This window comes from Tiliqua scincoides, chromosome 8, assembly GCF_035046505.1.
Source record: "Tiliqua scincoides isolate rTilSci1 chromosome 8, rTilSci1.hap2, whole genome shotgun sequence".
In the NCBI taxonomy this organism is placed as follows: domain Eukaryota; kingdom Metazoa; phylum Chordata; class Lepidosauria; order Squamata; family Scincidae; genus Tiliqua; species Tiliqua scincoides.
The window spans coordinates 44,135,508-44,162,575 of NC_089828.1; the positions used below are offsets into that span (position 1 = coordinate 44,135,508).

The 27,068-nt window shown below is 45.0% G+C and overlaps 1 protein-coding gene and 1 pseudogene across 1 annotated transcript in view; one reads left to right on the forward strand and one right to left on the reverse strand.

Moving 5' to 3' along the window:
• The window catches only part of LHFPL7 (LHFPL tetraspan subfamily member 7), a 110,977-nt gene that overhangs the window by 35,643 nt on the left and 48,266 nt on the right, over positions 1 to 27,068 (forward strand). The window lies entirely within an intron of this gene.
• On the reverse strand, positions 21,251 to 21,369 carry LOC136659642 (5S ribosomal RNA; annotated as a pseudogene).

The following is a 27,068-nucleotide window of genomic DNA, read 5'->3' on the forward strand; positions in this document are numbered from 1 at the left end:
ACTGTACTGCTTTTCAACAAAAGTGCACAAAGTGGTTTACAAAGCAGAATAAATGTAAAAGTTGGTTCCGTGTTGGGCCACAGTGGAGGCAGGGATTTAAAGCCTTCTCTTGCGGTGCCATGGTCTTGATTGGTGGGGGCCTAATCCAGGTGCTAATTAGTTAAAATCAAACCAGCATGTAAGCTTAAACATGTGCTTAATTTATATGTATTTTTGACCTTAAGCCTTGATCTAGCAGCCTTGATGTCTATTTCTTTTTGCTCCAGCTCAGAACAAGACCTGCTGGATTTTATTTACAATAAAGAGAATGGTGGGGAGGGGGATCTTTTTTAACTGCCTTTCAGCATGAATACTCAGAGCACTTGACATGAAAAGGTTAGACATAATCTCTAAATGGAAAAAGTAAAAAAAACCCTGAAAACCAAGAGTAGCAGCAAACAAAAAGTCTGAATTTTGCCTTCTGAATGTTTTTGGTGGAATAGCCTATCAATCCTCAAAGACAGGATCAAAATAATAATAATAATAATAACAGGTATTTTTATACCGCCTTTCTTGGTCTTTATTCAAGACTTTATTCAAGGCGGTTTACATAGGCAGGCTTTATTAAATCCCTATTAAATAGGGATTTTTACAATTTGAAAGAAGGTTCTTTCTTCCAAGAACGACTACATTCAAGGTGTTTCATTCCGATCTGGCTTCACATTCTGGCCTCCATCCTCCCACGCTCAGAGCAGATGGAATTGCTCTGCTTCAGCTTGTCAGCTGCTCCAAGGTCGCACGGTGCCGGTGGCCTCGAACTGGCGACCTTGTGGATGTTATCTTCAGGCAGACGGAGGCTCTACCCTCTAGACAAGACCTCCTGCCTCTAGACCTCTAGACAGTGAAACTGTCATTTTTGTCCTCATGGCAGAGAGCGATTCTGCAATTCCAGAATCATCTGGAGCCTGGTGTCTTTGCTACTTCCAGTTTGAATTGCTCATTGGTTGTTGCTAACTTTGGGAATCTTTAGTACTACCAAGTTTCCTTCTAGTTATTGCTCCAGCAAAATATGAACTCCAGAACAGGGTCCAAGAACTCTGCTGCTGCTTTTTCCTTCCTGCCTAGCTAGCTCCTTCATTCCAGCATCTTTTGGTTTCCCACATGATCAGAGTTGGCTTGTGAGGTGCTTTGGTGTGTGTGGCACAACCCCCTTCCCCACGCACACAGTGGTAAAAGCCTTGACAAGAAGCTAACTGGAGTTGCCAGCCAGTCCGTTTCGTTACCAGGTCAACCAGTAAAAGCCATGTTGAATGAAGTAACTTTGAAAATCTTGATTTATTCAGGTCCCACCCTTTAACTGCCAGGCTGTAGTCTGAATCTCAGAAGATCTACCTCACTGCAGCAGGCCAAGGGTCCGTTGATCCCAGCAGTGGGCAGCTGCTTTTGGAAAGCCCACAGCAGAGGCGTTCCCTCTAAGCTGCAAAGCTGTGTGGCTCAAAACTGAGCTTTGCGCAGCACAGAGCGCAGCAACCTGGCAGTCCGCGTGTGACGTCACTGCTGAGCTCCTGGAGCAGCTGCGGCATGGTCACAGAAGGGGTCACATAGCCAATAAGATCCTTACAGGGAACAGTGGCAATAACCCCACCCTTGTTGGCAGTTTGTTGCCTCACAACCCCAATTTTTTTAGAAAGGGACTGCTCGTCAACATGAGGTGACATATAGCCATTGAAATACCTCTTCCCTCATGAATTTGTCTAATCCCCTTTGAAGGCCACCTATGCCATTTTGTGACAAACTCCACATAGATATATTGTACTATAATTGTCAATTTTAGTTTGGTATGTTATGGTTCTCTAGTCAGCTCTTTTAAGTTTTTTTTTTTCCTTGTATATGTAAGTGTGTATGTATTGTAACTGTATGCCAATAAAGGTACTGAAACAGATATATTGTAGTGGTACTTCAGTATAACAATAAGATAAGTCAGAAGGCTTTGAACCTGCTCCTGTTGCATTCAAACCAACTTTGTTTCTTTTGCCTCCCCCCTCCAGAGTTATGCCAATTGCTTGGGGAAGTCCTACCCAATTCCTCTAAGTACTAAGCATGACCCTCCCAAATCTGTGTTAAGTCGATCTGAAATGCGCTCCTTCCTTTTCCTGCTCCATTCATGGGATATAAAATGGGGGTCCAATTTCAGTGATGGGGGAGACTAACATTCTTCAACCCATTGGGGACCTCCAGTGTTTCCTTAGAAGCCCATGTGAACTAACACTCTGTCATGATATAGCATATCTGGGACATTCGGGGGGGGGGGAATTGCTGTCATTTAAAGCTCCATGTCATTTAAAGCCATGCAGCCATGACTGCAGCTGCAGTCAAAATGGCAGTGGACAAAAATGTAAAGCGGGGGTGGGTGGGGAGGACGGCCACCTGCTGTCAACTAACAGTAAGCTGCCCCAAAACTTTGTTTCAATTTATGTAGGCCTCCCTCAGTTGCCTTTGATTTTGCTGCCACTCTGAATTTTGTCTTCCACCCCAAATTTGAGGCGGAAAATGAGTATTTGCTTCCTGGCTCAACTGCCCTTTGGGCAGGAGGTGTGTTTTAAGTCTTGATATGAAGCCCTAACTCTGCTACAACCTCCTATCCTTCCTTCCAGGAGAAAAGAAAAAGAAACCTCAAACCATTTCCCCTTCTGCACCCATCAGTATAAAAAGATGAGCATGACCATTTGTCACAGGAAATTGCAAAAGGAACTGTGCATAATTGGGCTTTGACATGAGTGCCAGAAAGTGGAGCGAAGCATTTTCCGTTTCTGAGAGCTGCCTGCGAACAAGCTTTTAAAAAACTGAACCCCTCTCCGGAGTTTAAATCCTGCCAAGAAATCTCTTTTTGAAAAGGAATTTCCCACTCCTCTTGGGAATCAGCCGAAACAATTATGATTTGGAGTACCGATATACAGGAGGATGTTATCCCAGGGTTCAGGGTAGAAGAGGCCCTACCTTTCTACAACTGTGGCTCCTGAGGATAAGTAGTGGTCACTCATCTGTTTGGGAGATTCCTATAGCTGAAAAAAGGAAACCACTCATGTCCCTTGAACCATTCTCTCCTGCTCTTGTTTGATACTTTCCCCAAAACTTAAGTATCTGGCTGCTTTTCAGCTATTGGATCAATCAAGCTAAGACAAGTGGGATGATTTTGTTTTGGGTCCATGGTGTTTTGGGGAGTACATAACTCCTCTATTGGCTTGGCTGGAATGCGTTGCTGTCTCAAGCTGTTGGTGTTTACTGTTTTAGAAACCTCAGAATGGCTCTGGGTTCAAAATACCTTAGAGGAGCATAATCTCCTTTATGTTCTTCCCATGCTTTGACATGCAGGAACGAAGGTCTGCTGCATATTTCCTGTTCAGTTCAGTAGAATCTGGGAAGGCAAGGAGCAGAGGACATGTTTGATCATGGAGTTGGAAAGTACTCACAAGGTCATGTAGTCCAACCCCTGCCTATAATAGGAAAACCTCCTAGACCATCTCCAGCAGGTGCTTGTCAAGCCTTTGCATACTGTTCAATACTACTTTCAGAGTATTGTCCAAACTAGTCAAGAGACTTCTCTATGATGTCTTCTTTTTAGCCTGTGGATTTCAAGAGAGGGGATATTTACTCATACTTTCAGGCCCTGATAGGTTCTACCCCTCAAATCAGTGCTCGGCAGAGATAGACTTATGGTAAGCAACTTCTGTTTATCAGACCTGGATTAAGCCATGCTGGTACCCTAATCTATGTCAAGTCCCCAGCTCATAACGAAATACTGAACTTTTGATAATGTTTACAAGAAAGGACAAATAGATATATTAAAGCTTTTATATTTGTACAGATTGTTCAGCGAAAGCACAACGGAGAAACTAATTAAGTCTATCTTGCACTAATCTTATTTGCATCAAAGGTGGGTCACGAGCCAATTTCAGGTGGGTCACTTAGCACCTAGCTCAGCCACCTTTGAAAATACAGAGCAATACAGGGTACAGAGCTGCTGGGCAGGGCAGGCTCCCCCTGGGAGCGAGGTATGGTGCTTTGAACTGAATAGTTGGGAAGATGGGAATGCTGGAAAAGGAGGGAGGGAGGGCTGTGTGGTTGGGGAAGGATCCAAGTCTGCCTTCTGCTTTGACTTCCAAGCTGGAATGCTTGCATTCTGAGTTATGCAAAGCAACAGCATGAGTGTGCTGTGTAAATGAGACCTTTAGCTGGTTAGGTCTGAAGCCGAAGTCTATGCAGCCATGACATCACTTCCAGTTTAATTACATCACATCTGGTGGTTCCAGACAGGTTGTCAATCTAAAAAGTGGGTTCTGGTGCTAAAAAGTTTGAGAACGATTGGCATATTATATATACAAAAGTTTAAACTATGGCAGAGGCTTCTCGTAGTATGAGCTGTCAGCTGGAGGCTTGTGCATAAATGCAGCTCCGCTATTTAGTTAATCATAAATGTTAGATTTGGAAGGGATCTAGCCAACCCACCCCGCTTAGTGTAGGCAATTGCTACAGCATCTCTGACAGGTAACCATCTAGCCTATGCTTGAAAACCTCCAATAAGGGCTAGTTTGCAACTGCAGGAAGTGCTCGGTTCTAGTCCTGGACAGTTCCTGCAGTTGGGATGCTCTTCCCTATGTGTAACCTAAATCTAATTCCCTGTAGCTTCAGCCCATTGATTCACATCCTGCCCCCAGGAGCTACAGATAGGAAGTCCTCCCTGTCCTCTGTGTTTCAGCCCTTCAGACCCTTGAAGACGGCAATTGTATCTCCCCTTAGTTTTCGCTTTTTCAGGCTTAACGTAGCAAGGTCGTTGAACTGTGTCGTAGGACTTGGTTTCCAGATCCTTCAACATCCTGGTTTCCCTTCTTGGAAATGGCTGCAGTGTGTCAATGCCCTTCTTAAAACAAGGAGCCAAACATAGGACACATTATTCACATTCAGTAGTAGAACACAGCTCCATCCAAAAGAATTGAACCACCCTAGGCAAGTATTGGAGGGGAGTTGCACTACTGTGCTACAGACTATCTTAAGTCCAGTTTAAATACACTGCAGCACCCATACTGTAAAATGCGTTCAGTATGCCTGCCTGACGTTCTGCAAGTGAAAACATTTTCTGTTTGTTCCCAAAGCTTGTGCTAGTGGCTACAGGGCTGACCCACCCTTGAGGCCAACTGAAGCAGTTGCCTCTGTCAGTAGATTAGTGGGGGAGCTCCCATGTCTGTCCACCTATTTGCCCCCACTGCACCATCTCTTTCTACTTCCTGGTTTGGAAGAGGGAGGCATAGAGGAAGAAGAATGTGGAGGGGAGGGGAGTGCTGAGCTAGAACATTGGGGAGGGAAGGAGCAGAGGTTGGCACATTATTGGGTAAGGGGAGCAGCACCTGCCATGGTGTGCTGTGAAATGGATTTGATGGTGCCATCAGTTGTGTTGGTAGGATGCAGTCCTGCTTGGGCTGTCCTGTGTGTTTGGATTTTAAAGAGAGATGTAATAAGATGTGTATTTTCTTGCTTCTCTTCTCAGTAAATTCTTGCCAGATTGGAGGGAAGGTTAGATTTGATGTTGGGCAAGATGAAGTGACTGCTCTTTGACCTGGGGCAAGAGCAGGGTCTGTGTAGAAATTATTTTGTATTGTGTATTTTTTTAAAAATGTGCTAGTAGCCAGCAGCCAACTCTGCTTTAACTGAGCCAAAAGGCGTCTTAACTGGAATTGTGGGAACTCCACTTTGAAGCTTCTCGGGTTGGTTGGTCTATCTCCAAGCTTAGCCAACATCACAGGGTGATTGTGAAAGAGAGAAGGGATGGAGGACAAGCACAGATGAAGCCCTCGCCTACCTGCCACTGCCTTTGTGTGCGGGAAGGGGATTGTTGCAGAATGGAGAGATAAATGTATTTTGCATATGCCCAGAGGCACATATTCAGCCTTACAGTTGAGAACTGGTTTCTTGGACTGCATTGTGGCACATATGAAGCCCTGGGCATGGCTGCTTTGCAGTTCAAATGTTTCTGTTTTAGGGGCCAACTGGGTGACATTAAAGGTGTGGTGAATGGACCACAACATGCAAGAAAACTATTTTCCTTCCTGCTTCAGTGTCGTGATTTGAACTCTCCAAGCCACAGACAGATTCATCTCCCCTTTTCTCCAATCCCCCCACACCTGCCACCACTTGGTGTAAACTTAGCAAATTGGTATCCTGCCAGCAGTTTCTTTCATGCCTTGCCAACCAAACTAGGGGCAGTTGGCTGGCTGCATTTCAGTCTCTGAAGCTGTTGTTCTACCAGAGAGCAAAAGCTGCCGCCTTCTTTTACCCTTTCCTCTTGCACAGCAGGTTCAGTTATGCATCTGGGATCTTCTGGTGCAGTTAGGGGGGGAAAAACACTGATAACTGAGCAACTGCTCCTGTGGACCACAGCAACCAAAAATAAATATGACAGCAAACTTGAATATCTTCCTCTTGTTTAGCTTTCACTTGTGTCACTAATATTTGTCCTCTGAAGAGCAACAGATGACTTTAATCCTGACCATTCTGAGGCTTGAATGGAGACAGTAGTTTCTTGTCGCGCTACAGAAATTAACTTCACTTAGCTAGGTGGATTTTGTTGACAACAATTACTGCTGTTGAAAACTTTACTTTTATTTTTTGTGTACATTTTAAGTTGGATGTTGAATGCGTACACACCCATCCCTGCCCCTTTAGGGTAACAATTCATGCACCTGACATAATGGACAGCTGATACCACAATAAATTTGTTTGTGTTATGGGGAGGCTACAGTCCTCTTATTTTTGCTACAACAGATTAACCTGGAAAATGTTCCTTCTGTATCTTTCTTGATGTCAGCACCCAAATGCACCTTCTTCCCTCCTTTTTAGAGCTAACTGTAGCATCTTAAACACAGATTAATAATACCTTGCCTTAGCTTTCATTACCATTAGGTTTGTATTTATGCCTAATAAAGGTTTTGTTGACTGCTGACATTAGGTTTGTATTTCTGCTGTTTTGTGGTCATGCTAAATGAGTCACTATTTGGGTTTTTCCCAGGGTTTTCTTACAGCTTAGTATCTCAATATGTCCTCCGGTAATGGCCACTTTTGGCCAGAAGATGCTTGCTTTTAAATTAACATTGGTAACTGGTGACTGCTAGCTGCTGCATGCTACCCACTTGGGAAAGAGAAAAATCATTTGGTAGTGTGGATGTAACCAGTGGAGGAAAGAAATCGAAGTTCTTGCACTTGGCTTGCTGATGAAGCCATCTGTCTTATTGGCTTCCCTTTCACCAAGTGGAACTGAAGGAAGGATGGCTGGCCACAGGCCTTTGGTTTCCTGCCTCCAGATGTGCCATTGAGCATCGTGTCTCTGCAGGGACAAACTTGGCCCGGGGGCTGCCCACTGTGAGGCTCCACAGGGTTGCTGTGCTGTTGGTTAATGTGGCCTGATATTTTTGTCTAGAAAAAAATATCTCTGTGTCAGGAAGTATTTAGCCTAATGAGATTTTTGAAAGGGAAAAGTGTTAACTACCATCCGCTCTACTGGATTATTAACAAATGGCTGTTCCATATGAAGGCTCATACTCTTTGCCACCATCTCTGTAGTAATCCTGTCTTAATTGGCTTTTGGGGTATGGGGAGAGAAACAAGGATGAGAGATTTTTTTTTTTAGCAGACCATTTCCAGCTATCTTACAAACCGATTTGAATATTCATCCCACAAAAAGTAAATAAAAACATTATGTAATCTAGATCCTTTTTGCTTAACCTAACTATGTTCTCGGGTCTGGGGAGTTTTTTTGTGCCAAGCTGGTTGAAAACGGATGCCCTGATTATTCAGAATATTTATGTGCCACTTTTCAACAAAGTTTCGCAAAGTGGTTTAAAGAGAAATCTAATAACTAGATGGCTCCCTGTCCCCAAAGGGTTCACAACCTATGAATATGTACAGGAATTACCAGCAGCCAGCCAGCCACTAGAAAAGACACTGTGATGGAGTGAAGAGGGACTCTGTTCTCCCTGCTAAATATAAGAGGAGCCTGCCCAGTTAGCAGGATATGCTGAAGCAGTTTGTAGTCTTTAACCTGATTATGAGTCTTGGAGCCGAGATGTACCCGGTAGACAGATGGATCTCTGGCAACTTTGATCGGTGTTTGAGTTGGAAGGAAGACTGAACTGGCTAATCCTTTTAAATTAAATCAAAACCTGTGCTTAAGATTAAAAAGTCTGGAGAGGGACTTTCTGAACATCCAGTGTGTGCATTTTCAAGCAGTGGGGTGTCTTTTGGTGACTTTCACTGCCAACTCCCTTTGTTTGTGGCAGAAGACAGACATGAGATTTTGTCAGAAATCACAAAAGGTGTTTTGCCCATAATATGAACTAAATCTTGGAATTCGCATTCCACGTCAGACTGACTCGAAATTCCTCTTTGTGGCCTGTATTGCAGGCTGTGAAAAGCAGATTTTTGAGAATGGGGTTAGTGTTGGTGGCACAGCGGTGGCAGTGTTCTGCAAGACATTATGCAATGGCTCCCAAACCTTTTCAGCTGGCAGCTCCCTTAACCTACCAGGCCATTGGCCTTGGCTTTCCGTTAGGGCTACAATTCTATATATTGTATAGGGTGGTGGTTTTTTGTTTTTTTGTTTTTTTGCAAGGATTCCCTGGCTTCCCTGGCTGGTTTCTGTTGCTCCTTGGGAAGCCATGGCTCACAGTTTGGGAACCACTGCATTATGGGGATGGAGCTTTGGTCTGTGATCCTGATTACAAGTTAACTGGGAAACTTTGGCTCAATCATCACAGTAAATGCTGTCTTTGAATCCAGGAGGAAACCAGCAGTTACTGCAAGTACTAGTACTTCTCCCCTTGAGAATATGCATTCACACACAATGTTCCCCTTTCTCCACATAATATTTTGGATGTGTGTTTGAATGGATCCTGTGTGATTGGTTCTTTTCATGTGAATTAAATCTGAGTTTTTTGTAATTAAACAGTTAAGATTTTTAATTGGGTGGCGGTCCTAATAATGGATCTCAACTGTGCTTAGGAAAGGTGTGTACTCAGAGTGAAAACTCCACTTGGCTAGTCTTAGTGAAGGATCGGCTAGTCTTAGTGAAGGAAAAACTCATCTGGTCAGGCTAATGACATAGGCAGGTTAATTCCTGCATGACCAGTCCATTTTTTCCCCTGCTTTAAGAGTCAGCTCACCTGATCAATAGAGGTTGTCTTGTTCCTTCCAGATAGGATACACCCATGGAATGGCAAGCAGCAAGCTCCCCATTCCACGAATCAACCCCTCAGCCTGGTATTGATTTGTCCAGTGACATATTGAAGTATGTGTAATTAGTAATTGTGGGGAAAAAAGGGTTGCAGAGTTGGACTTAAGATGGTTAATGATGAAGATAGGAGACCTATACTGACTTCTTTCCTTCCTCCACCAGTGATGGATAAGCTGGGTTACTAATTGCCTAACCTGTTAAGGGACAGGTAAGTCATTCAAAATGGTAGCTGTGGGGGAATGTTCCCTGCTGCATGTGTCAGCTCTGAATTACAATTACATATTTTAAAAAATATCTTAATCAGTTCATCGCAGAGAGAAGACCTTCTTGATCAACTGTGTTTAAAGGTTATTAACTGAAGCAGTTAATTCACTGTTACCCCTCTGAGAAGTACAGAATGGTGTGCAAAAAGGGTGTGTACATGCATGCTCATGTACTAAATATTGCATTTAATGCCATGTCTCTGGAATTTGAGCTTGGAACCTCTTGTGTCCAAAGTAAGTTTTCACCCATTGATACTGGGGTGGGGACAGTGTGCAAAATTGAGAGAAGACAGTGTAATGGTTGAACTGGGAGACGTGGGTTCAAATCTCCACACTGAAACTCACTGGATAACCTTGGGCTGGTCATTATATCTCCTGATCCAACTTGCCTTACAGGGTGGGTGTATGGATAAAAGGGTGGGTGGGAAAAACCTTGGTTCCTTAGCAGATGGATGGGATACAATGTGATTAATGAAATAACATGACTTGCCTAAGGGCCACTTGATTATTTTTGTGACTGAGGTGGGATTTGAGCAGGGGACTTCTAGCTCATGCTTTGATACTCTGCTATGCTGTTAAATGGCTCATGTTAAGTACTAAACATGGGAAAAATACATCATGTTTCTCCCCCCTTCCTCAGTGAAACAGATTGTGAATTCCTTGGAGCAGGGGCCTGTCACCTTGCATTATAGGATAACCTGGCGATTTAAAGCTGTGGCAGGGTGGCTTATGATGGCTTTTCATTGACACCAATGTCAAGATACTGAAGGGCAGAGCTGATGGTTAGGGAACCGGACTGTTGCGCTGGCTGAGGCCCACATTGGGAAGTTGGGAAATGCGTTGCATGCGGGGGGGGGGAATTGACAGGTGGGTGGAGGGAAGCCCATCTGTCAGCCGCGACAGTGCGAGGACCGAATCCATGATTCATTTCTCCTTGATAAATATATTAATCAAAAGGGTAATTGAACCGGAATTGCTCCTGACAGGCAAGTTGCAAAGCTGACTGCAAGTCAGGGCAAAAGTATATCTGGAAAGAGGGGGAATTGCTCTTGAATGATTACAACCTCCTGTTTTGCTGTTGGGAAGACAGTGAGCTGGAGGATTCCCCCTTGGTAATGCTGGAGGTTGCTGTGGATTTTTGGCATAGACATAAATGAGCCTTTATTTAAGATTCTTCACTTACCAGTTTATGTGATTATTTTACCAGATATGCATCCCATTCCAAATGCAGATTGTAACTGAACCATTTGCTTCCTCTACTCCAAAGTCATTCCAACAACCAACTTAAGCACATACAACACAAGAATTAATAAACCCCATTTTGCTTTTTCTCTCTAGTTTGGAAGCACAAGAAAGTTAAAAGCCTCTCGTAGTGTTTGTGGGGCAATGGTTGCAGACAAAAATTGAACTGAATCCTGAGGACAGGACTAAAACCAGTGGACTAAAACTAAGGGGACTAGATTTAGACTAGACAGGAGGAAGAACTTCCTAATAGTTAAGAGCTGTCCAGCAGTGGAACAACCTGCCTCATGCAGTTAACCTTGTTGGAGGTTTTCAAAGCTGAAACTGAATGGCTACCTCTCAAGTGTGCAATAGCCACTTTCACCAAGCAGATGGTTGGACTGGACAACTTCCATGGTTCCAATGCCAACATTCTATGACTCTAAAAGTTTTGAATTTATCAAATACATATGCACCCTTTTTCTTAGATTTTGTTTGACTCAAAGGGTGGTGAGAGAGAGAAAATAGGCAAGTGCCACCCTCAGTCTCTGGACAAGGAAGGAAGGCGGAAGAAAGATCCCTCCAAGGCACATGTGTTAACAAGCACATGCAGGGATGATTGGGTTGATATCAGACCAGTCCCAAAGACTGTTGCACTCAGAAGAATGCACAGCATCACTCTACTTGTTATTGTTATTATTATTATTATTATTATTATTATTATTATTATTATTATTATTATTATTAACAGTATTTATATACCGCTTTTCAACTAAAAGTTCACAAAGCGGTTTACAGAGAAAAATCAAATAACTGAATGGCTCCCTGTCCCAAAAGGGCTCACAATCTAAAAAGATGCAAAGGGTTACCAGCAGACAGCCACTAGAACAGACAGTGCTGGGGTGAGGTGGACCAGTTACTCTCCCCCTGCTAAAAAAAGGAGCACCCACTTGAAAAAGTGCCTCTTACCCAATTAGCAGGGGTTACTTGTCTTCGTCTAATATTTTAAACTTGCTCTATTTAGTTGCATCAAGTGCATGCAAAATTACACTCATGTGTAAGTACAGTCCGTTAACAGGCAACAATCATTTGCAACCAGGATGGACCCTCAAGCCTTTGATGTCAGTGATGCTAGTAGGTTGTCATGCTGGTCACGTGGGCTGGACCACTACAAGTATGACCTAGAATGTGCGGAGGTAGCAGGGTGAGTTGGCAGGTACAGTTGTGTTCTCCATTTTACACACGTAGCAATTGTCTGCCTAGGGCTCTTGTGGGTGCTTGCAAAGAAAGGCCAGGGGAGTCTCTGAGCAATGGCTCCCTACTTGGTCCTAAAGCAAATAAAGAAATTCTTGCAGTGCTGTGCTAGAAGTGTTGGACTTGGAGCAGGGAAACCCCGCTTCAAGTCATCTCTTTCTCTGTGAAGCTCACTGTGTGATATTGGGCTGGTCCACTCCCATCTCTCCACCAAAGCAGCATCACAGGGTTTTTTTTTGTTTTGTTTTGTTAGGACGTGTAGGTAGGGGACATGTGGGCTGGGGACAGGCAAGGGATAAAACAGGGATTTGTGGGCAGGGGAGGCAGAGCCTCACCTGTCATTAATGACAATATTCGCAGGCACACACTTATTGCCCACACTTCACCCAATTTCTGAGGGGTTGAACAGTTTTTGAGGAGGCTGAGCTTGTTGTTGCTGCACCTCTTGTCTCTCCCTGTTACTATACAGAGAGAGATGAGCAGTGTGGCAATGACATGCTCAGCCTCTCCTCTTATTACTGCTTCTAGAATGCCTTACAGCTTCTGGTTGGCACCCCAGAATGCCTTGTAGCACCACAGCAAGTGTCTCACTAGCATTGACCTCACTGCATGTCAGTGATAAAATAAGTGTTGGCAGAACCAGGTACACTACCCTGAACTCTTTAGAGCAGTGTTTCTCAAACTGTGGGTCAGGACCCACTAGGTGGGTCGGAAGCCAATTTCAGGTGGGTTCCCATTCATTTCAATATTTTATTTTTAATATATTAGACTTGTTGCTACAAGTATGTTACTGCATTTTGGGAAATTTTACAAACCTGTACTTTTAACAAGTTACTATGTATATTCTTTTAACCATGATAGTCAGTGGGACTATGGAGTGTGGTAAGTGTGTAGTGGATAAGTGTGGGTAGGATTGCAGCCTAGGATTGTTAAAGAATTTCCTGCTTGATGATGTCACTTCCGGTCGACATCACTTCTGGTGGGTCCTGACAGATGGTGGGTCATTCTAAAAAGTGGGTCCCTGTGCTAAACGTGTGAGAATCACTGCTTTAGAGCAAAGACAGGATCAACAGAATGCCTCTGTGCACAGTGCATTTCACCAAAGGAAGCACTGAAGAAGAAAATCTCCTATAGAATAATTGAGGTGGAAGCTGAAAGCATTTGTCACTCTTTCCTGAACACAGCAGTCTGCAACAATGCAGCAGAGGCCCCTATCAGCAAAGTCCATGGGCAAATTTCACCTCCATTTAGAATGTGCTCATCTTGGCCTTCTTATGATGTTCGAACTTCCATTTTTGATCTTGTTTTTTCTCCTGAGTTTTCTTCTCTGTAGCAGGCTAATCTGTGCTGACCTTTCCAATGTTCTGCTCTGCAGGCAGGGTAAGAGGGATGGTGAGGCCTTTTGCTGTTGCTATCAGTAGAAATTGTGCCCTCCAGCTTCCTGGCTGTACAGCAAGTGCATAGGCAGGTCAGGTTTTTGAAAATGCAAAGGAGAACTACTCTTCTCTTTTTTCCCATTATTTATTAACAAACTTATACCCTGCTCTATCTCCTGCCCAGGCATTCAAAGCAGTTTCCAAGTAAAAAAAATAAGCATTAAAAAATTGTTTAAAAATATAAATATTTTAAAAACTCCTAAAATCCAGTAGCAACTTAAAAATTTCATTAAGAGCCCAGAGCAATAAAAAGTAGAAAAAACAGCATGATTAAAACATGCGCCATAAAACTAGATAGCATTTTAAAAAAACCCACACAGCTATTAAACTCAAAAGGCTAGAGCAAAAAGGCATGTGTTTAGGTCCCCGTGGAAAGTCTCTAAGGAGGGAGAAGCTTGCAAACTAAGAGGGAGGGAAGTCCACAGAGTTGGTGCCACCATAGAGAAGGCCCCACTCCTTGCTGCCACCCCTCCCACCTCTGGGTGCTGGCACCCATAAAAGGGCCATCTCCGAAGACAGAAGAGGACAAATCAGATTGTATGGAATACACTGCTCATTACAATACACTGCTCAAAAATCCATGTTATGTTGGTTAGATCTGTGTTTGTTTTCTAACTGCTTAGTGGGGTGGTAACAGATCAACCTGTGTCTAGCCCTGTCACTTGACGGAAATGGTTGCTCACACATGTTTGAGTTATCTCCAATATTAAAAGAAAAAAGAATCCTGTAGCTAGAAAACTAGCTTCGTTGGGTAAAGGGAGTCAAACCTGTTCCTTTCTTTGATATGCTAGTTCTCTGTGTGCAAGGAGCTTTTTTATCTGGAAAAGCATTCTGTGATGTAAGTATATGCCCACTCACCATGTGAATTGGTAAAGACCTGGCATGGGCTTGGCACCGGGGGGGGGGGAGGGGGAAACTGGGCTAGAGTCAAACCAGAAGTCAAACCAAGAGCCGTGATCTCCCATTAGAGGAGATGGGTGCCAGTTTGAGGAGGCTGAGATTATCGTGTCAGGTGAGGGGTACAGCCTGCAAACTGTTCACCAATTGCAAATAGAACATGCCTCCCCACATATGCTTCTAGAGACCACTGCTCTATGCTTGCATATGGAGTCTGTCCGTGTCTCTAAAAGTGGGTGGTATAGATTTTTTTTCCTTCCTGAGCCTCGGGAAAAGTGTGTCCTGCTTCTGCCAAGCTGCCTATGTTCCGGGCTGCATTCCAGAAATGCAAACTGCTGCTAAAATTAGTGTGATAGAATATGTTAAGTGGTGCAGTGTGTGTGTGTGAAATGCTTTTCACGTCTTCAGTCTAAAATGCAAGAGCCTTTTTTAATGTATATTTTTATTAAAGTTTACAGATCCAAATTAAATGGAAATCCTTTTTTATTTTGTCATGCATTGAATAAACAGTAGGGACCATTACAGTGTAATTCATTAGCCTTTCCACTTATGAATTTTCTGTATCTAATTCTCAGCAAAAGCATTCAACTGCCTGCCTGTTTTGTGCCTTGAATGTGTTCAATTCTGCCTTTGTGGTGTGTTCCCATGCCTTCCTGTCCTCCTTTCAATGGATGGGATTCATACTTGCCTCCAACATCTTGCATAAACAATATGTAGCAGCTGTTGCTGTATAATAAACCAATTCTTTATCTTTGGGATGGATATTATTTTCATGTTAATGTGAACTTAAGATGTGTTGTAGAATGGTGACCTGGAGCTGTTAATCAGGACTTTCACAGTTTGAATCTTGTCTCTGTCATAAGCTCACTAGATTTTATTTATTTTTCACATTTTTATACCACCATCCCTCCAAGGAGCTCAGGGCAGTGTACATGGTTACTTTCCTCCTTTTGTCCTCACAACAGCCCTGTGAGGGCTGTGATGTCATTAAGCAGAGGATGACCAGAAGTAAGGACTTTGTTCCCGCATAGAAACTCTTTAGCTGCAAATGACAGAAGAGAAGACGTGTAAGTCTTGACCATACTTTCAAGTCCAATAATCACATGGGGTGCCCTTTTAGCAACATCACTTCTGTCAGAGCATCACCACAGCTCAGCAACTGAGAGGTGGTCTGCAAAGCGATGCCTTGGCAGCAGTGGCACCACCAAAAGGGCATCCTGTGTGATAATGGGTCTCTCCCAGTGTCTCAGCAGTGTATCCCTCCCACTCTCATTTCTCTTGGTCTGTCCCTTCATCAGTAGTCTTTCTTGCCTTCTGAGGCCTGCTTGTTTTTCACCCTCCCAGAGCCTTAGTGGAGGCTGCTAAAAGGGCAGCACTGGCAGAGCCCAGTTTGTTTGACACTCCTAGACTAGACCATAGGGATGGGTTCACTTTCAAGCCTGTACTGATTGTGTGGATGAAGAAGCAGGCACCCATACATGGCCCCACTTTTTTTGCATCACTTTGCCTGCTGGTTCTACCCATGCACCTACATATTCACCATTGGTTCTTGGCTCTTTTTCACATTCACAGTGAATGTTCATGCATTGGGCATGGCCAGCAGGTATTCTGCAAAGCAGTGGTCTGCTTTGCAGAATAACTGCTGGCTGTGGGAGAATGCGTAGTCTTCCTCCACATGTGACTTTTGTACATCTAGTATATATACCCTTTGTTTGGTGGGTTTTTAGCCTGTGGAAAAGTCCAGCAACCAAACAGTGTCTTGGGTGTGCCCTTCATTCACATTTTGGGATACTGGCAGAATGCTAAGGAAAGCATTCATTGAGGTGGGTTCGAGAAGCATTTGCCTTGTGCCCAAATGGCAGCCAATTCGACTTCCTTGGCTCCTCTCTGTGGGTGAGGGCATGTAAAACTGAAGCATTTCCCCATGACCTTGGCAGAGCAGTCAGGCTGCGTTCAGCAGCCAATAAAACCAACAAACCCTGTTGCCTTCTGATAGGGATATAAAAAATATAATTACTTCAGCGGTGACTTATGATTCAGTGAATGAAGGGCCCTCTCTTTCTTTCTTCCCCCGCCCCATTTTTATTTTATTGAATTATGCAGCGGTATTCCTCAAAGACTGGTAGCAGATGGCTAACTCCGGCCAGGCATTTAATAGGTTGAATTACTGCCCTTTGGAGAGCCTGACTTGCAACCAACGTGGATTAGAACGCTGTTTCCTTCCCTCGCTCCCTTCTTCTGGGTTGCCTCTATCGTGTTTACAACAGCAGAGGGAGGGAGTGCCATCATTTTACGGAGAGACGGGTTCATGAAGCAGATCCGCAGAGGTGTCCAGTGAATTGGTCTTTTTACGGCTGCACTTTCATAGGTGGGTGATGTGTGGCTTTGAGGACTCCTCCTTGCAAGGTGGTGGTTGTCTGACATTGGAAAGAGAGGAGGGAGGGAAGCCCAGTCAGCAGAGGGATAAGGCAGTGGACCCCTCCTTTACAACGGTAATCCATTCCAGAGACACTATTATATTGTGAAAACATTGTAATGTGAACCCAATAACACACTGTTTTTGGTAATTGGTTCCAATCGGAAGTTGGTGCTTCTGCCACAGAACTAATCTATTTCCCTCTCTAAAAGGTGCCTACCACCACCTTGCAAGGAGGTACACCTCTCTCAGACTGTTGGGCAGACTTGTAGGCAGCAATTTTATAGGGCCAGATGTGGTGGTACTTCCAGTAGGTGGGCCATATAAGTGGTACAGTGGGGGACAAACGTTGAGAAACACTGCCATAGATGGCTTTTGGAGGGTCAGCAGATGTTCTTCCGTAACAGAGTTAAGTCTCATTTGGGGTGTGTGTGTGTGTGTGGCATTTTGTGGTCCTGTGTCCCCAGGCAGCACAGAGGCCAGGTCCACAATTAGTGCCATCTTGGGGTCTCTTCCCCTGGCCAGCAGAGCAGGATGGAGATTTGAGGGGGCAGCTGTGTAAAAGGAGGGATGAGCCTTGCTGGCCCATCCATGAGGCCACCTGGTATGCAGGTGCATCAGCAGCAGATTGCAAAGGGTGCTAGGGGGTGGTGGATTTGGGGTGCCACTGTCTCCCTCAACATGCCACTAACGGAAGCCACAGTGATCTGCTTCCCACACACTCAAGTGAGAAGCAGATAATTCCCCTTCTGACTGTGCTCCTTGCATGCAGCCATGAAACCTGGAACTTGTGGGTTTCACAGCGGCGTGCAAGGAGCATGGTAAGGGGTTTGGTTTGGGTTTTTGTGTAGGACTGAGGTGTCAGACCTGAGCCAGCACCAGGCAGCGTTCTGGATCACACCACCCCTAGAGATGAGCATGGGTTCAACTGGCTTTCTGTGGCAGGGGTTGCACCCTATCCGGTGGCCAGGCTGCTCTACTGTATGTGATGCCGTTCACTGCTTTTTATTCCAGCTAAAGATTTGTGTGCGAGTCTTTAGGCTGGAAGGGGCCAAGGTTTACTCTGGAGGATTGCTAGCTTTACTTCTGCATGGGAAAATAAGATTCCAAAGTAATGGCTTGTCTCGAGGAGCGCACTCTTAAATGCATTTGCTGTTAGTGCCATTTTCCCATATCCCTGTAAATAGTGCATGAGCAGCCGCACTTAACGGGTTCGGCCCAACTGCTCGATGTGCTGAATTGGAAGCATAAGCTTTTTCTGACCTGTGGGTTTGTGAGCGGAGGCTATAACTTGTTTCCTCCCCTAGGAAGTGCATCCTCTTGCATGTCCTTGATTGAAGCTATCAGCCCTCCCCCACTAAAGTTTTAAATGCCATAGCCTTAGAACAGCAGTTCCCAAGCTTAAACGCTGCTGTGACCCCCTCGGAGCCTGAAAGTGAGTAGCGTGGATGCAAAATGCATCATGTGATGACATCACCAGTCACTCTCTTCCAGGTTCAGAGGTCGTTGCAAGCCTGTGAACAGCGGTAGGAGGGTCAGGGCAGGCAGGCTTTCTCCAGCGCATGATCTTTGCTGCATGCTGCAGCTCTTCCTGCCACGCTGAGCCTTCTGCTTCTGTTTGAAGCATTGCACTGTGGTCACTCTGCCAGTATAGCAGGCAACCCACAATGCCCCAGCAAGTGCTTTGCTATGCCCTGGCAAGTGCCTCATAACATCTTAGGGCATCACAGTGCACACTGCCGCCTTAGAATAAGATATCAAAGTTGTGGGGGGGGGGGATCTAGAAGGCTTTGGTGTGTGAAATATGACTTGTACACTAGAATTTGATAGCTACCTTGAAAATTCACACAGGTTACTAGTTGTCAAGATGGTGGAGGAAACAAGGAAAAAAGCAATCCTGCTATACTTTAAAGTGGAAGGATAAGTAATTTAAATCTTAATTTCTTCTGTCTAACATGTGGAAGTTTTTTTTTCCATTTTGCGCACAGATCTGGGCGATCGGCATGTGTATCAATTAAGTATTTGATATGGTTCTTGTGTAATGTTTGTCTCTGGATTGAAATTAGTTCAGGATGTAAAATGATTGAGTGAGCATTCCAGCAAGTAGACCATGAAATTGTTAAAATAGTGTTAACTGGTTGGCAGCCCTATCAAAAAATAATAGCAAGGAATTCTTCTAACTTGAGCGCTTGCATTCAGCACTAGATGTTGTCGTATCTGGGGAAGGATGGGTTTGAAAGAGGAGGGTATTTTGGCAACTGTCAGTTGAGTAAATGTCAATCCCACCCTTTCTTCTAAGGAGCTCAGTGTAAAGTATTTTGCGGTTTCCTCATTTTATCCTCACAATAGCCCTTTAGGTTAGACCACGCACACGCAGAACGCACGAGGATGGTCCAAAGTTGAATTATCAACTTCATGGATGGGAATGTGAACCTTCCATCAAATCCAACCCTCTATCCTGTGTTCTAATGTGTTCTAGTAGCCCCTTGGAATGGGAAAGTTCAGGACCTGAACTCATGATCCCATAGCCAGGCAATCCACTCCTTGCAAAGGTAAACAGCTAAATCATGGACCAACATGCTCCTGTTTCATTTTCTCAGCCCCAGAAGATCTGCTCTCTAGAATTTTTGTTTTTTCTATCACAGCACTGAAAAGCACATCGTGACTATTTCCCCTGCGGCTCAATGAGCTGAGCTGTAAGTGCACGGATCAGCGGAAACGACTTTTCTCTGTAATAAATACATCTGCCGGAGTAGACTTGACAACTCCGTTCAGCTTGGTCCCCGCTTGGTTTGTCTCTCCTGCTCAGGAATTCCTTAAAGCATCAATGTAAAATTAATGGGGAGGGGATTCCAGGTTTGTTATGAGTTTTTTGGGGGGAGGGGGATAGAATTTAAATATTATTTCCAAACTGACCGATCTGTCTCACAGATATCTGTAGATCTTTCCCAAGGATTTTGTTAGAGGAGAATAGTGTAACTTTAAAGTGTGAAGTCAGTAATTTCAGGTTGAAGACTGGTACAGGTTGTTTTTTTTAAAAATTTTTGGCTTTTATTGTTATAGTGCAACCCAGTTCATCCATGTTCTCTCACTGCATTCAGTCAAAATGAACAGTTTCTTCTCCAGGTTCAAGGTCGAGACAAAAAAGAAAAAAGATCCACAAGTTTGCAGTAATAACCAGTTGTGCTTGTCACTGATTGGCTAATACATGTGACGTCAGCAAGAAACCCTTTCCTTCCCCCAATGAAAGTTTTACAGCTGTCTTAAAAATGCTTCAATTTTTTAAACAAAATTAAGAAACTAATTTGCTTGTTGTCTTCTTGTTTTGGTTGTGAAGCCAGAATGGCATGGCAGGTGAAGAACCAGTTCTTCCTCTTTTTAATTAACTCTGAATTCATTAACCCAGGTTTAATTAATGTCCATTAAAAAGTGATGAGTAAACTTGCCCTGGAGAAGCATTGCTGTAGGGGAAAGGCAACACATTTTACCTTTGACACATTTTAGCATTGTGCTGTTAACCACCTCAAAATACTGGAAAGGCAGAATGAAAGGACTAAATTTGAGGTGTGGGGCTATAGGTGAGTGTGCTGTGTCTCACAATCGCTCTGCACAATTGTGCAGTGAGGACCAAATCTGGGACCCTGCAAATTTTTGCTTTGTCTTAAAAGAAAGCAAGCTTTTCAGTCCTTAAGGCTGACAAAATATGTATTGAAGTGTATGGACAATGTCATTTTAGATTGTAAGCTCTTTGGGGTGGGGACAAGTCCTGTTGGTTATTTCATAAACTCCAAGTACATTAATGGTGCTCTGTAAATACTAAAATTAAATTCATTAAAGTCTGATGCAGGCTCCTCAGAAGCTGTCTTCTCCCTCCAATCCTTTAAGGGCCAAAGCCTCTAAATAGAGAGTTAAAAGAGATTGAAGGCACTGGCAAAACTAATTACCATTCTGCCATCTGATTCTGCCTTCGCCCCCAAAGCACCATTCATTAAGATCTCACTGAGGCAGAGATGATTGAACAAGGAGTCCCTGGCATTACAATAGAGTGTGGGATGCAAGAAGTGGTGGTGGTGGTGGGGGGAATAACAGAAGACAAGGAGAAGCGGTTCATTGAATCTGAAAGGCATCTGAGATTTTCAGAATGCAAAAGTCCATGTGTGCCAGTTCCATGTCAGGCTGTGGCACTGACAAAGCACCTCTGGTGGATGTCTGTCACCAACCCCAACCCCCCACCGCCCCACTTAAAAATCCAAGCACAACTCCTTAATGAAAGATGCTACCAGCGTGAGGTGCAGGCTGGATCAGCCACTCCTGGGTAAATCTAAGCATTTGTATGTGCTGTAGTTCCTTGAAGGCAAAGAATAAACAGTGAATGCCCGTGGCATTGGAGGTGAGATTCCTCCAAATCTGAGCATTCATTATTATTATTTAATCGGGTTTCTATTGCTAGTAATATTGTGGTGGTGGTGGCTGGCAACCTTCAGTCTCGAAAGACTATGGTATAAGCCTACAGCACCCGGTATTCCCAGGCAGTCTCCCATCCAAGTACTAATCAGGCCTGACCCTGCTTAGCTTCCAAGATCAGACGAGATCAGGCACGTGCAGGGTAATATTGTGATCACCACAATTACAGTATTATCCCACCCTTCTTTAAAGAGCCCAGGGCAGCATTCATTAACCCCTTGCTTCATTTCATCCTCACAACAGCCTTGTGAGGTAGGATAAGCTAAGATTTAGTGACTGCCTTAAGCACGGTCTCCCAGTGAACATGTCAGCTGAGCAGGCATTTGAACCCAGGCCTCTCCAAGTCCGAGAATCCTCGACTGGCTGCAAATACAGAACTGAAAGTGCTTGAGGGACAACTGAGTAAGCTTCTAAAGGCAAGGAAGCGGGGCTATCAGTATCCTCCATTGCACGAACAAAACTAGATTACGTTATGTATGCAAAGGTACCATATGCAAATTTCTGTAATGTGCATAATAAATTCTGAATGCAGGATTCAACTCAGGAATTGGATTTCCTTGGTACTGATCTTAAAATGTTTGTTTAGTGTAGCGCAATCAAACAACCTTGGGTGTTTTTCAGGGGAAAAGGCTAGTGGAGCTGCCCCCTGTGCCCCCCTTAACTTCTGCTTGTCTCTCAAGGCAAGCAAGTTCTCATTTTGAAAAGAAAAGAGGGAAACACTGTCCCCCACTCTGTCTGCAAAGAATGCTCTGGGAGACAGCCAGAATGCTCTGGGAGTTCAGGCCATTATTGTAATGTTGTTCATTGGCCATCTTGAATTCATCATCTAATAAAAAGCCATTTGCAGTAGCTGTTAGGTTAATAAAGCTCCCAGCTGGCAGCCTGCAGAGCTGTAGGTGGGTGTTGGGATGGGGCCTGTTGATGCACAACCAAGGGAGGGCGACCAAGGGAGGGTGGTGGTAGTGGCAACAGCCATCAAGCCGCTTCTCTGGCATGGCTCCTGTCCATTTCAACAAGGCCTGGACTAGAGCCCTTCCACAGTGGGCTAGGCTCTGGTTTACTCCTATGGTGCAGAATTCTGGTTTCAGCAGTGAGCCAAAGCACTTTCAGGAGCTACTGTGGTGTTAACCATTCAGGACATATGAAGGTGCTTGTCAGACCATTGGTCCACCCAGCTCAAAGTTGTCTACACAGGCAGCAAGAGCTCTGAGATGGGCAACTTTCCTTACTCTACCTGGAGATGCTGCCACGGATTGAATAAGGAATCGTCTGCCTCGTGCATTACTACTGAGCTACGGCCTCCTAATAATCTGGTTTTCCTTTAGCCTGATCTTCCAGGGTCAGCAACACATGCCCTCCTACACTGCAAATGCAGTGCACGGCTCCTGGAAGTGGCTGGCTTTGAGACCTCGGTTTGATGCTGCAAAGAGTCTCAGGGCAGGCAGGAAGGACTTTCCCAGCATGCGAGACCTGCACATGGGAGCTTGGTCAGCGGAGCCTTACTCTCCTTTTCAGCATTGCATTGCAGTTTTGCGGCTGGCTGGTGGGCAGCCCACAATGCCCCATGGAATGCCTAATGATACCCCAGGGCATCACGACACACACTTTGGGAACCTCTGCCTTAACCCAAGTATCAGTCAGCCACATGCCTCTGGGAAGCTCCCAAGCATTTTGCCTTTTGATGATGTCAGAACCTCCTGTTACTTGCCCATATACGAAGTTGCCTTCTGCTGTGTCAGACCATTGGTCCACAAGGCTCAGTGTTTCCTACACTAACTAGTAGCAGGGATCCTTTTTCTCAGCTTTCCCGGAAGATGCTGCCAGAGTCTGAACCTGGGACCTTCCTTCACACAACACAGGTGCTCTTCCACAGACATATAGCCCCATCCTTCTAGACCGGCGTACTCCAAAAAGCAGACTGCTGTGCAGTGAAAAAAGCCTCCCTGGCATGACCGGAGTTTACCATTCTGGTAGGGAGCTGGTGAACTCTGTTCCCAATCTCCCCCAAAGTTCACGCCGCCCAGCTGTGTCTGCTAAGAAATCTGCGCGCAGAGCCTACTGGGGCAGCAGGATGAGGAAGCAACTGTTTGGTGTGAACTTTCAGGGAGATTGGAATGGAGTTAGCAAGTCTCCCTCTGAACGATAAACACTGTTCACATGGGGCAGGGGTTTATGAGGGGGCTGGATCCAGTCTGCGGGCTGGGGTTTGGTGCCAGCTGTTCTGGACAGCAGGGAATGAAGGCAACAGCCCTTCTGTGTTGCCTATTCCGCAACATGCACTCCTTTTTTGTGATGTTTGAAGCTGCTTGGTCAGCTCTCCTCTTCGGGGGGGGGGGGGGAGAGTCTTAGCCCAGTACAGAATTGCGGACATGTTCCATTTTCATACCCAAAAGAAGTGGGTTGAGGAAACTTCATCAAACATTTTTGATATTATTTTTCAGCTGCTATTATACCTGGCAGGGCTGGGAAGCAGTGTCTTGTGGGAAATTTTGATGGAAATATTGACCCAGTTCTCTGCCTCTGAGGGAAGCTCCCCATCAAAGAGTGATGTCCCATTTCTCTGTTCATTGTTGGATGTCACCTGTTGGGACCATCTCATGAGTGAGACCCCTTGAATCAAATTCCACACAAGCGCTGTTAGGCATAGTTCCCTTTCTGTTGCAGCTGAGCTTGTATGACAGATTGTCCTCCCCCTGGATTGTATGCTCTGGGGATATTTTGACTAAAACTGGGAGGGAGAAAGGAAGGAAAGCCTGTTTCTGTCGCTTGCAGGCAAAGAGAAGTCTTTGTCAGCTTGTCTTAGCACTCTCTGAGCATCCCTTACCAATCTTTTTTCATACTTGTAAAGGAAGGCCTCTTCTGTGCCCTCCTTCTCTCTCCCAAGGCCCTTTTCAGCTCCCCTGTTTCCTTTTAATTATATGTCCCCCTGGGAGATGGAGTGCAAACCACAAAACTATCAGAGTCAGTGAGGGAGAAATAGCTGATTTAGAGTCCTTGCTTCCCTTCCACTTTTAACTGCTAGTACTTTTTCATTCCCTTTGGCATTGTTGTGCGTAGTGGTAACTTTTGTCCTGATTTTGAGAGATTCCCAGTGGTGACCACAGCTCCTTCTCTTGACTTTGCCTTGTCACTTTTGACTCAGTTACAGTCCACATATGTAGCAGAATAAGGTGGTTCACTTATGAAATGGTAGGGTGGATTGCACGTAGGAAGCACTGTATTTTTTAATGCTTTTTTTAATCCTATAGAACTCACTGCAAGTGGAAAGTAAGTGCATCATGGAGAAATGTTCTGGTTTTGTTCATTCCATGCTATGCTAGTTTTCTACTTGCAGGAAATGTCTTTCTGCCACTCCAGGGCTTCAGCATCCCATCATGTCTACCATCATGTCTACCAGTGGCACAGAGTACAGGCACAAAGTATAAATGTCAAAAGTGAAAGAGAAAGAAAAATAGTTTTTTTTTCTTTAGAGATTTTCTTATGCCATTGTGGTTCTAAGCTTCTGGAGGCAGCCAGAATTTTACTGATCAGGCCAAAATGTTACACTCCTGGACAGCTGCCAGAACAGGTGTGGAGCCAAGAAACAATTGCATGGGGGATGTTTTTTCATTCTTTGTCAGTTGATGCATATAAAGAAGAAGAGTATTCTACAAATACAAGCAAAGAGAGTGGTGTGCAGTAGGATTCAGAGGGGATTGGGTGCATAGCCCAATGTGCTAGGATCCCTGCAAGGCTGACCTTCCTGTTTACTTTCATCTTCTTTTGCAATGTGTTTTTGCAACTGGTGGAGGTGTCCTCAGAAGATAAAACTTGGGTGTATACTCAAATGGGTGTGAGAGGCTTTAGAGAGCTACGTTAAGAAGTCCCACCGGTCTGTTTGATCCTCTGGCGCGTTGCTTTGATAATTACGAGCGCAGCATAAAGATGAGTCTTTGATGTGTTGGCAACTTTCATCTTGGTGGGAATGAGAGAGTGCAAGACCTTTTTTGCTGGGGTGAAAATAGAGCTGGATTTTCTAAGCAGCAACGCAGGGAAGAGTCTAATGAGTGTCCATAAAAGGGGGTGAGTTGGGGTGGGGTGGATGTGAGGAAAGCTGTGGTGATGATCTCTGTTGGGATTTTTTTTTTTGTTTCTTCAGAGAGAGAGAGAGAGAGAGAGGAATGAACAGATTGCAGTTAATTGCTGCTAAGTGGCTATGGGCTGGAACAGCTCATGGGGAATTAGGAGCAACTTTGCGTGCCAAAGGGCTGTCATGGCTCACAGCGTTAAAAGAAGGCTTGCCACTTCTGACCTTCAGCTCAGTGCCCAAGGGCTTGGGGAGGAGAGGGTAGATGCCCTTGAGAGGAGGTGGTAGAGGCCTTTGGTGTAATGGTTTGGGAGTTGAACTTAAACCTGGAAGAAGCTGGTTCAAATCCCTACTCAGCCATGAAGCTTCCTGGGTGATGGGATCAGTTACTGTTTCTCAGCCTCACCTACCTCACAGTGATGTTGTGAGGACAATAGGAGGGAAAGAAGTATGTACACTGCCCTGAGCTCCCTAGAGGAAGGGCGGTATTAAAATGTGATCAATATCCTGAAAGTGTTTCTCTGAGGCTAGAGAATAACTTTCAGAACATGTATTGGCTTCAGCCTCTTTCATGGCTACTCCTGGGTCTGAGGCGGGTCTTTAGGGCCTCTCCAGTTACCTCAGTGGTCTCTCTTCTCACACCTGGGTGGGGACTGTGATGGCAGAAACTAATTTGCTGCCTCTGGCATCAGCAGGCCAGTCATAGGAGCAGTATTGTAGCTGCCAGTTGCCAGTCACCATGTTGTTTCCCCCCACAAGACATGTGACACCAGTGGGGGGATTTCGGGAATGGTAGGTGACTGCCAACTAAAATGCTGCTGTTGCTGCTTGCTAGCGTTCCACACACACTGCACCAGAGATGGGGGAGAGAAGAAAAGAAACCCGCTACCAGTCTGGGGGGGGGGGCTTGCCAACCAGCGAATGCTGGTTTTGGGACCCAGTCTTCCCACAGGGCCAGGGCTGACATCAGTGGTGGACCTGCCTCTTGTTTCATACTTACTCCAAGGTATCCTGTGTTGGTTGCACCTCCAGCCCTACATCCTCCTCCCAAATAGGGATCGGGGTGGGAGACCTTGTGCTTCCAGATAGGTATGGCACCTCCCACCATGGGTCTCTGCTTGGATTCTCTGTCTCCTCCACACCTGGGGCCCCAGAAGTGATTTTGGAGGGTCCGGAGTTGGAAGTGAGGACATTTGGTGTCTTGAGTCTCCCAAATCTGCAGTTGCTACAAGATGGGAAAGCAGAGAGTCCCCTTTTTCCTCCTGTTTCAGGTCTGCAGCATAATATCTGTCAAGAGCAGAAGCTTTGGACAAAGCTGGCTTTCTATCTCCATGCTCCCAGAGGGATTTTGGAGCTGTGTTTCTCCAACAGCAACCCCCCTTTCCCTTCCCCCACACTTTGCAGCAAAGTGCTCTTGAAACTGAGTGGGAGTTTCAAAAGCAGCTTGTGATATGGCTTGAGGATCTGCTGTTCAAAGAGAGCCAAATCAAGGAACTGCTGCAAAAGCATATAAGTCCTTGGGCGAACCGAAGGACTTGGATCTTCCTTTGGATCTGGGCCACTTACTGGGTGTTTCACCCTCCGCCGCCCCTTCCCTTTGGGCCTTGTTAAAAACAGCCACCTGTCATTGCTGAAGTGGGGCAATGAAAAACGGCCACTTCAGAGTCTGCTTAAGATGTTGCCTCCGGCACAGTTGTCTTGTTGCTGCTTAGTTCTAATTACCCATGTTAAGTTGTCACTTTGAGGGAACAACAGTGCTTCTCTTCCCCCCTTCCCCCCCATCCCCACAGCA